Raw genomic sequence first — 9,205 nt, 5'->3', positions numbered from 1 at the left:
CACAGTTCAGTGGAGCCAGCTCACTTCTCTCCACTTAGCATCAGCTGAGGCAGCTTCGCTTAAACTGGAGGTTCCCCTCCTACAGTGGCTCATTCATATGGCCGGCCAGTTAATGCTGTCAGTTCTTCCTCAGATGGGACTCTCCATGGGCTTCCTCACAGCATGGAAGCTTGGTTTCACTGTGAGCATCTTAACAGAAGCAAGAAGTTGTATCACTTCTTTAGGACCCAGCCTCGGAAGGTACAAAGTATCATTCTTCCCATAGCCATATGTCCACCCACATACACGAACAGACCTTTTGGTGGGAGGAGAATTACATTGTAAGAAGAGCACGTTGGATGAGAAACACTGTGGCAGCCATTTTGGGGAAATACAACCTGTCATATAAACATTAGCTATAACTAATATATCAATATAATGATTCCTTACAATAGTCTAGACTCTGAGGTAAAGTGTTTAATATGACTTTTGATTCTAAATCTCACAATAAGCCTATAAATCAGGTCTTAGCATTATCCCATTTTACAGATGAAGAAGCTGAGGCTTAGAGAGAGATTAAGTAATTTATCAGCTTGAAAGTGGCAGCACTGACTTTGCATCCAGATCCACCTCTGCCACGTGCCAGAGCTCACAACCACTGCGCTACAAGCCTCTCAGAACTGATGGCTAGTTCCAATTTGGGACTCACTAAAGTGATGCAGTGGAAAGAGAACAAAACTTGGGGATAGGAGGCAAGATTTTAGCTCCAGCTCTGCTACTCATAATTAGAGGTACCATTTATTACATGCCATGTGCTATGTTAAGCACTTTACGTGCATTATCTCACATATTCCTTAAAATTATTCTGTGAGGGAGTTATTACATGACGTCCATTTAACAAGTGAGAATTAAGGCTCCACGAGGTGAAGTAACTCGCCCAAGTTGCATAGATGTTAACTAACTGAACTGGGGTTTAACACTAGCTCTATCTTACTCCAAGACTCTTAATCACCTCAATCCAATGCCTGGGTCCCTGGACAAGCCTCTTCACTCTCTGAGCCTCAAACCCCTCACCTCTAAGAGGGGAATATTATGATTTCTATGGTCCTTTTGGCTCCACTGTAGGTGGGTGGCCCTGGGCACTAGGTACTGGGGTCTCTGGTGTTAAATCCCTTTAAGGCACGGTTTCTTAACCTTAGCACAATTGATATCTTGGGCTGGACAATTCTTTGTTAGTGGGGCTGTCCTGTGCATTATAGGAATTTTAGCAGCATCTCTGGTCTCTACCCATTAGATGCCTGTCATATCCCTCGCCCCAAGTTGTGACAACTAAAAAGGTCTCCAGATATCTGAATAGTATAACAAACCCTCTTTTTTTTTTTTTCTTCCTTTTGTTGGGCTATTTTTTTGCCTTAGACTTAGATCCTCACTGGTTCAGAAATTGGCGGCACTCGTACGCCAGCAAGTGCCAAATGCCAGACCAAAGCACAGAGGTCAGCCCTTTCCCCTCCCTCCCCCCTTCTCTCCATTGCTCCTGCTACCCCCGACTCCGTTCCTCTCTCCACATCTCATCAGACGCTGGTAGAGCAGGAGAGATGCTGTTGCCAGTAAATTGTTTGCATTCTCAGGCACGCTGCTTCCCAGCAGGCCTTTCCTCTGAGTGGAGGCTGAGGAGAGCCAGCTACGGTCCCCCAACACCAGACAGCCAAGCATCAGGGGTCCAAGCGAAAAACAGACTGTGCTAGGCTCTGTCTTCAGTAGGTACTGAGCCTGTGGAGGGACTCAACTTCTTTGTACACACTCCTCTCCCCACCCCCTCAGGCTCTGCTCACAGAAGCACTCCTGCTGCCACACGGAGCACTGCGGGGGACATACCTGGAGCAATTTGCGGGACCCCTCAGGACCTCTTTCCTCCAAAGCGCAGAGCACGAGAGTGGGGGAGTTGCAAGAAAGAAAGCCCCCTGCCCGCAGCCTGAGGCCTCTGCCCTCTGCTCCTGGAGTCGAGCCAAGTTCTCACTACCTCGCAAGGCATCTAGGACGCACCCATGGGTCAGAGGTGTTGGGTTTAGAGCCTGAATCTGTGGCAGCTTCTCCCCTTGGGTCCCACACCTACCCTTGTGAGAAGGAGCCTTGATTCTCCTCCTGCGTGAGAGCCCATGAAAACATCTGATGCATTATCATGCCTCTCATCTCTTCTCTCCACAGGTTAAATACCCCAGTTCCTTTGACTAACAATCCTGCGATACGATTTGCAGACACAGCACTAGCCTGGATGTGTTTCCTTGCCGGTAGCACCTCTGAAGAAATAGATGTACTCAGAATTAAATCCACACGTTATTCTTTTTTTTTTTTTTTTAACATTTCCCTATTGCTGATCCCAGCAGCCTGTATAATAAATAACCTAGACATAGTGTATTGTTGCAAGCTTCAGTGCATTCTATGACATAACTGTCTTGACATAATTACTTTAGGTTTGTGTCATCATTGGGACATTGGGAGTTCTCCCCATGTCCTTAACCAGTGGGGTCATTACTTCTCTTAATACTGAGTCTATGTTTTTATTAACACAGCTGATGATGGCACTAGCTTCCTGGCAGCCACGTCACATTAATGACCCACAATGAGCTTGTAGTTAACAAAAGCTTTAAGGTGATTTTCACATTAACCTCTGGTAATGTGGTCAATGGTCACTGGTGCCAGGTATGTGCAGTTGATTTTTTTTAACTTAAGGACTGGACTGCACATTTGTCTCCATTCAGTGTTACCTTCATAGCTACATATATATATATATACATATATATATATATAAATATATATATATACATATATATTTTTTTGAAAAAATATTTTAATACAATAAAGATACAAGAGAAAATAATTTAATTTGCTTGTAAAGAATCTTTTTTAATTTAATTTTATTTATTTTTTTATACAGCAGGTTCTTATTAGTTATCTATTTTATACATATTAGTGTATATATGTCAATCCCAATCTCCCAGTTCATCGCACCCTGCCCCACAACTTTCCCCCTTGGTGTCCATATGTTTGCTCTCTACATCTGTGTCTCTATTTCTGCCTTGCCAACTGGTTCATCTGTACCATTTTTCTAGTTTCCACATATATGCGTTAATATACGATATTTGTTTTTCTCTTTCTAACTTACTTCACTCTGTATGACAGTCTTTAGGTCCATCCACGTCTCTACATATGACCCAAATTCATTCCTTTTTATGGCTGAGTAAAATTCCATTGTATATATGTATCACATCTTCTTTATCCATTCGTCTGTCGATGGGCATTTAGATTGCTTCCATGACCTGGCTGTTGTAAATAGTGCTGCAGTGAACACTGGGGTGCATGTGTCTTTTTGAATTACGGTTTTCTTTGGGTATATGCCCAGTAGTGGGATTGCTGGGTCATATGGTAATTCTATTTTTCGTTTTATAAGGAACCTCCATACTGTTCTCCATAGTGGCTGTATCAATTTACATTCCCACCAACAGGGCAAGAGGGTTCCCTTTTCTCCACACCCTCTCCAGCATTTGTTGTTTGTAGATTTTCTGATGATGCCCATTCTAACCCGTATGAGGTGATACCTCATCGTAGTTTTGATTTGCATTTCTCTTATAACTAGTGATGTTGAGCAGCTTTTCATGTGCTTCTTGGCCACCTGTATGTCTTCTTTGGAGAAATGTCTATTTAGGTCTTCTGCCCATTATTAGATTGGATTGTTTTTCTTTTATTATTGAGCTGCATGAGCTGTTTATATATTTTGGAGATTAATCCTTTGTCCGTTGATTCATCTGCAAATGTTTTCTCCCATTCTGAGGGTTGTCTTTTCATCTTCTTTATGGTTTCCTTTGCTGTGCAAAAGCTTTTAAGTTTCATTAGGTCCCATTTGCTTATTTTTGCTTTTATTTCCATTACTCTGGGAGGTGGGTCAAAAAAGATGTTGCTGTGATTTGTGTCAAAGAGTGTTCTTCCTATGTTTTCCTCTAAGAGTTTTATAGCATCCAGTCTTACATTTAGGTCTTTAATCCATTTGGAGTTTATTTTTGTGTATGATGTTAGGTAGTGTTCCAATTTCATTCTTTTACATGTAGCTGACCAGTTTTCCCAGCACCACTTATTGAAGAGACTATCTTTTCTCCAGTGTATATCCTTGCCTCCTTTGTCATAGATTAGTTGACCATAGGTGCGTGGGTTTATCTCTGGGATTCCTATCCTGTTCCATTCATCTATATTTCTGTTTTTGCGCCAGTAACATATTGTCTTGATTACTATAGCTTTGTAGTACAGTCGGAAGTCAGGGAGTCTGATTCCTCCAGCTCTGTTGTTTTCCCTCAAGACTGCTTTGGCTATTCGGGGTCTTTTGTGTCTCTATACAAATTTTAAGATTTTTTGTTCTAGCTCTGTAAAAAAAATGCCATTGGTAATTTGATAGGGATTGCACTGCATCTGTAGATTGCTTTAGGTAGTAGAGTCATTTTCACAATATTGATTCTTCCAATCCAAGAACGTGGTGTATCTCTCCATCTGTTTGTGTCATCTTTGATTTCTTTCATAAGTGTCTTATAGTTTTCTGAGTACAGGTCTTTTACCTCCTTAGGTAGGTTTATTACTAGGTATTTTATTCTTTTCGTTGCAATGGTGAATAAGATTGTTTCCTTAATTTCTCTTTCTGATCTTTCGTTGTTAGTATATAGGAATGCAAGAGATTTCTGTGCATGAATTTTGTATCCTGCAACTTTACCAAATTCATTGATTAGCTCTGGTAGTTTTCTGGTGGCATCTTTAGGATTCTTTATGTATAGTATCATGTCATCTGAAAACAGTGACCGTTTTACTTCCTCTTTTCCAATTTGTATTCCTTTTATTTCTTTTTCTTCTCTGATTGCCGAGGCTAGGACTCCCAAAACTATGTTGAATAATAGCGGTGAGAGTGGACATCCTTGTCTTGCTCCTGATCTTAGAGGAAATGCTTTCAGTTTTTCACCATTGAGAATGATGTTTGCTGTGGGTTTGTCATATATGGCCTTTATTATGTTGAGGTAGGTTCCCTCTATGCCCACTTTCTGCAGAGTTTTTATCATAAATGGGTATTGAATTTTGTTGAAAGCTTTTTCTGCATCTATTGAGATGATCATATGGTTTTTATTCTTCCATTTGTTAATATGGTGTATCACATTGATTGATTTGCGTATATTGAAGAATCCTTGCATCCCTGGGAAAAATCCCACTTGATCATGGTGTATGATCCTTTTAATGTATTCTTGGATTCTGTTTGCTATTATTTTGTTGAGGATTTTTGCATCTATATTCATCAGTGATACTGGTCTGTAATTTTCTTTTTTTGTAGTACCTTTGTCTGGTTTTGGTATCAGGGTGATGGTTGCCTCATAGAATGAGTTTGGGAGTGTTCCTTCCTCTGCAATTTTTTGGAAGAGTTTGAGAAGGATGGGTGTTAGCTCTTCTCTGAATGTTTGACAGAATTCATCTGTGAAGCCATCTGGACCAGGACTTTTGTTTGTTGGAAGATTTTATCACAGTTTCAATTTCATTACTTGTGATTGGTCTATTCATATTTTCTATTTCCTCCTGGTTCAGTCTTGGAAGGTTATACCTTTCTAAGAATTTGTCCATTTCTTCCAGGTCATCCATTTTATTGGCATAGAGTTGCTTATAGTAGTCTCTTAGGATGCCCTGTATTGCTGCAGTCCATTGTAACTTCTCCTTTTTCATTTCTAATTTTATTGATTTGAGTCCTCTCCTTATTTTTCTTGATGAGTCTGGCTAAAGGTTTACCAATTTTGTTTATCTTCTCAAAGAACCAGCTTTTAGTTTTAGCTACCTATACTTTTGAATCTTTGTTTTACCTTCCAAGATATTCGTTCCTATCCAAGGACTACACGATCAGCATATTTGAAAATCCAACCTTCTGTGTCTTCCTGCAAGTTGTTAAAAAAATATTAACCATGGTGGCATTGGGTTTTTCATTATCTACTGGAGAGATACGTCCATAAAACAGTAGTCTTAGGCACGGTTTTCTGAGCAGCTATGGATTCTTCAAAGCATGGTACCAGTGAGCCACGGTTTAAATCTTTGATACAGGGTCACCTTGGAACTTCGCTGACAGTTTGTTAATTGGAGCATGGAATGGGAGTCTAGAGAGTTACTACAGTAAGAACTGAGTGGAGAAAGGTGGCTGGGACACCAGAATGTGGACTGGTTAAGGAGAAACAGTGCTGTTTGAGAAGGTGGGGTCAAACAGGGCACTGAAGTTAGAGAGACACTGAATGCCCAGTGCAAACTAAGAAGACAGGACCCATCTCAGCCTTGGGATCTGAAGCTGAATAGTGCCTTGTCACCCTGGCGACTTGTTTGATGGAATACACAAGCACTGATGTGTGAATAGTGTAAAAACGAAGAAAAAGGGTTGGGAAGTAAGTGAAGCTGCCCGTTGAGCCAGAAGCTAGTCTAAATGGTCAGGTTTCTGAACAGACCTCTTTCAAAGGGTGGGGGGCCTCCTTTCTTTAAGGGGTTTGTTGGGCAAATGCTCAGGATACAGGATCTGATGTTGCTGAACTCCTTATCTACAATCTCTCCCATCTATCTACAGGGCAATATATTAAAAAAAACCAAAAAGACAAAGCAGAGAGTTGGATACAACATGTTTCCGCAGGACCTGTGCTGGCCCAAAGGATCACCACTCCTTTTCTAAGTTCTGCCAGATTATCTAATTTGTCATCTCTTCTAGGATTTTGCAAGGGATGAACATCTATGGTTTCTGGAAGAAAAACTTTAGGAAAAACCAGGACATTTTCTTGCCTCCTGTCATGTGGCACTTCTTTCTCCATAGACTTTAAAGATAACCAATAACAACATCTTTGTAACGCCAGTTTTTGGTGCTGTGTGATATAACTCATCTAGTCTTGAAAGTTGTACTCACTTTGTGCCATTAGTTCTTCTTTCCCACCCCTTCTCCTATCTTTGGATGACGTTGTCCCTAAGCCATGTTTATTCTGCAAATTTTCAGTTTGGAAGATCTTTCCCTCTGATGCACTTGGGAAGAAAAACAGGAAATAAGCAGAGCTGCTTGCCCCATCATCTGTCAACATTACATCATCTGCTCCTGGCCTTTATTTCTTCATTGTTTTTGATCCCTGTGCAGCTTCTTAAAAGCTCTTGTTTTTGCCCTTAGCATTTTCCGTGAGCCTCAGCTTGTTCTGAGATCTCACCTTTCTGGTATGATTCCTTCAGGTTTCTGTCACTCCTTTGAGTCTGTCTTTGACTCTTTGAGCATTTTGTTCTCAACAGAATTTTATTATACCACTAATATTTTATTTAGTAGCCTCTTCCATCCCTCCTGACTAAGGCTTCTTCCCTCTTAGAGTCTCTGGCTATAAGATCTCACCCCCATTTTTGTGGCTTCAGTCTTGAGCCCTCGCGAGCCCAGACCATACACTAGCAGTGCAGTTCTACAGGTGCAGAGAACTAAAGAGCATGGCTTACAAAAGAAATCTCAACCCCAAGAGGGTGTGAGATTTAAAAACAAAACAAAAGGAAAATGAGAGTAATAAGGAAAATTAGAGCACTTGCAAACTCAAATTGCCCTGATCACCTGGGTCGTTTGTGGAAAGTGCAGATTCTTGGCCTCACTTAGGACTTCCTGAATCTCTAGGGTGCAAGCCAAGGCACTCATTTTTAAACAATTTCATCAAATGTTTCTCATGTAAACCAAAGTCTGACAGTCACTTTACTAGAGGCCAGAGAAAGAAGAACAGAGTAAGCTTTGATGGCTGAGATGGATTGGAAAATTCAAGCCTGCCCAGTCTCTGTACTGCCACATCACTCTGAATTGAAACCCTACTAATTTCAGAGGAATCTTTCAACCTGGGTCAGAGGGAGTTGAACACTGGAAGAAACAAGACCCTAACTGAAGTATTAACAGAGAAAGTTCTAGGGCTCAGTTGTAGAACTAGAATTTCGTGCTGACATTACAATAGTCATTCTTGCATTATTTGTTTTCTTAAATCATTCCCATTTATGGGCATACCTCAGAGGTATTGTGGGTTCAGTTCCAGACCACAATGATAAAGTGAATATCACAATAAAGTGAGCACATGGATTTTTTTGGTTTACCAGTGCATAGAAAAGTTATGTTTACACAATATTGTAGTCTATTAAGGGTACAATAGCATTATGTCTAAAAAAACAATGTATGTACCTTAATTTAAAAATAGTTTATTGCTACCTAAATGTAAGGCTGGTTACTATAAAACTCTTAGAGGAAAAAAGGCAGAACCCTCTTTGACATAAATCACAGCAATATCTTTTTGAATCCACCTCCTAGAGTAATGGAAATAAAAACAAAAATAAACAAATGGGACCTAATTAAACTTAAAAGCTTTTGCACAGCAAAGGAAACCATAAACAAAATGAAAAGACAACCCACAGAATGGGAGAAAACATTTGCTAACGAAGTGACCAACAAGGGATTATTCTTCAAAATATACAAATAGCTCATGCAGCTCAATATCAAAAATCAAACAACCCAATCAAAAAATGGGCAGAAGACCTAAACAGCCATTTCTCCAAAGAAGACATGCAGATGGCCCAAAAGCACATGAAGATACTCAACATCACTAATTATTAGAGAAATGCAAATCAAAACTACAATGAGATATCAACTCACAGCAATTAGAATGGCCATCACCAAAAGTCTACAAACAATAAATGCTGGAGAGGGTGTGGAGAAAAGGGAACCCTCTTGCTCTGTTGGTGGGAATGTAAATTGATACAGCCACTATGGAGAACAGTATCGAGGTTCCTTAAAAAACTAAAAATAGAACGACCATATGATCCAGCAATCCCTCTGCTGGGCATATAACTGGAGAAAACCCCCCCAATGTTCATTGCAGCACTATTTATAATAGCTAAGACATGGAAGCAACCTAAATGTCCATCGACAGAAGAATGATAAAGAAGATGTGGTACATGTATACAATGGAATATTACTCAGTTATTTAAAAAAAAAAAGAATGAAATAATGCCATTTGCAGCAACATGGATGGACCCAGAGATTATCATACTAAGTAGAGTAAGTCAGACAGAGAAAGACAAATATCATATGATATCACTTACATGTGGAATCTAAAAAAAAAAAAAATGATACAAATGAACTTATTTGCAAAACAGAAACAGACTCACAGACTTCAAAACCAAA

Source organism: Tursiops truncatus, chromosome 3, assembly GCF_011762595.2.
Source record: "Tursiops truncatus isolate mTurTru1 chromosome 3, mTurTru1.mat.Y, whole genome shotgun sequence".
Taxonomy (NCBI): Eukaryota; Metazoa; Chordata; class Mammalia; order Artiodactyla; family Delphinidae; genus Tursiops; species Tursiops truncatus.
This window is presented reverse-complemented; position numbering follows the sequence as displayed.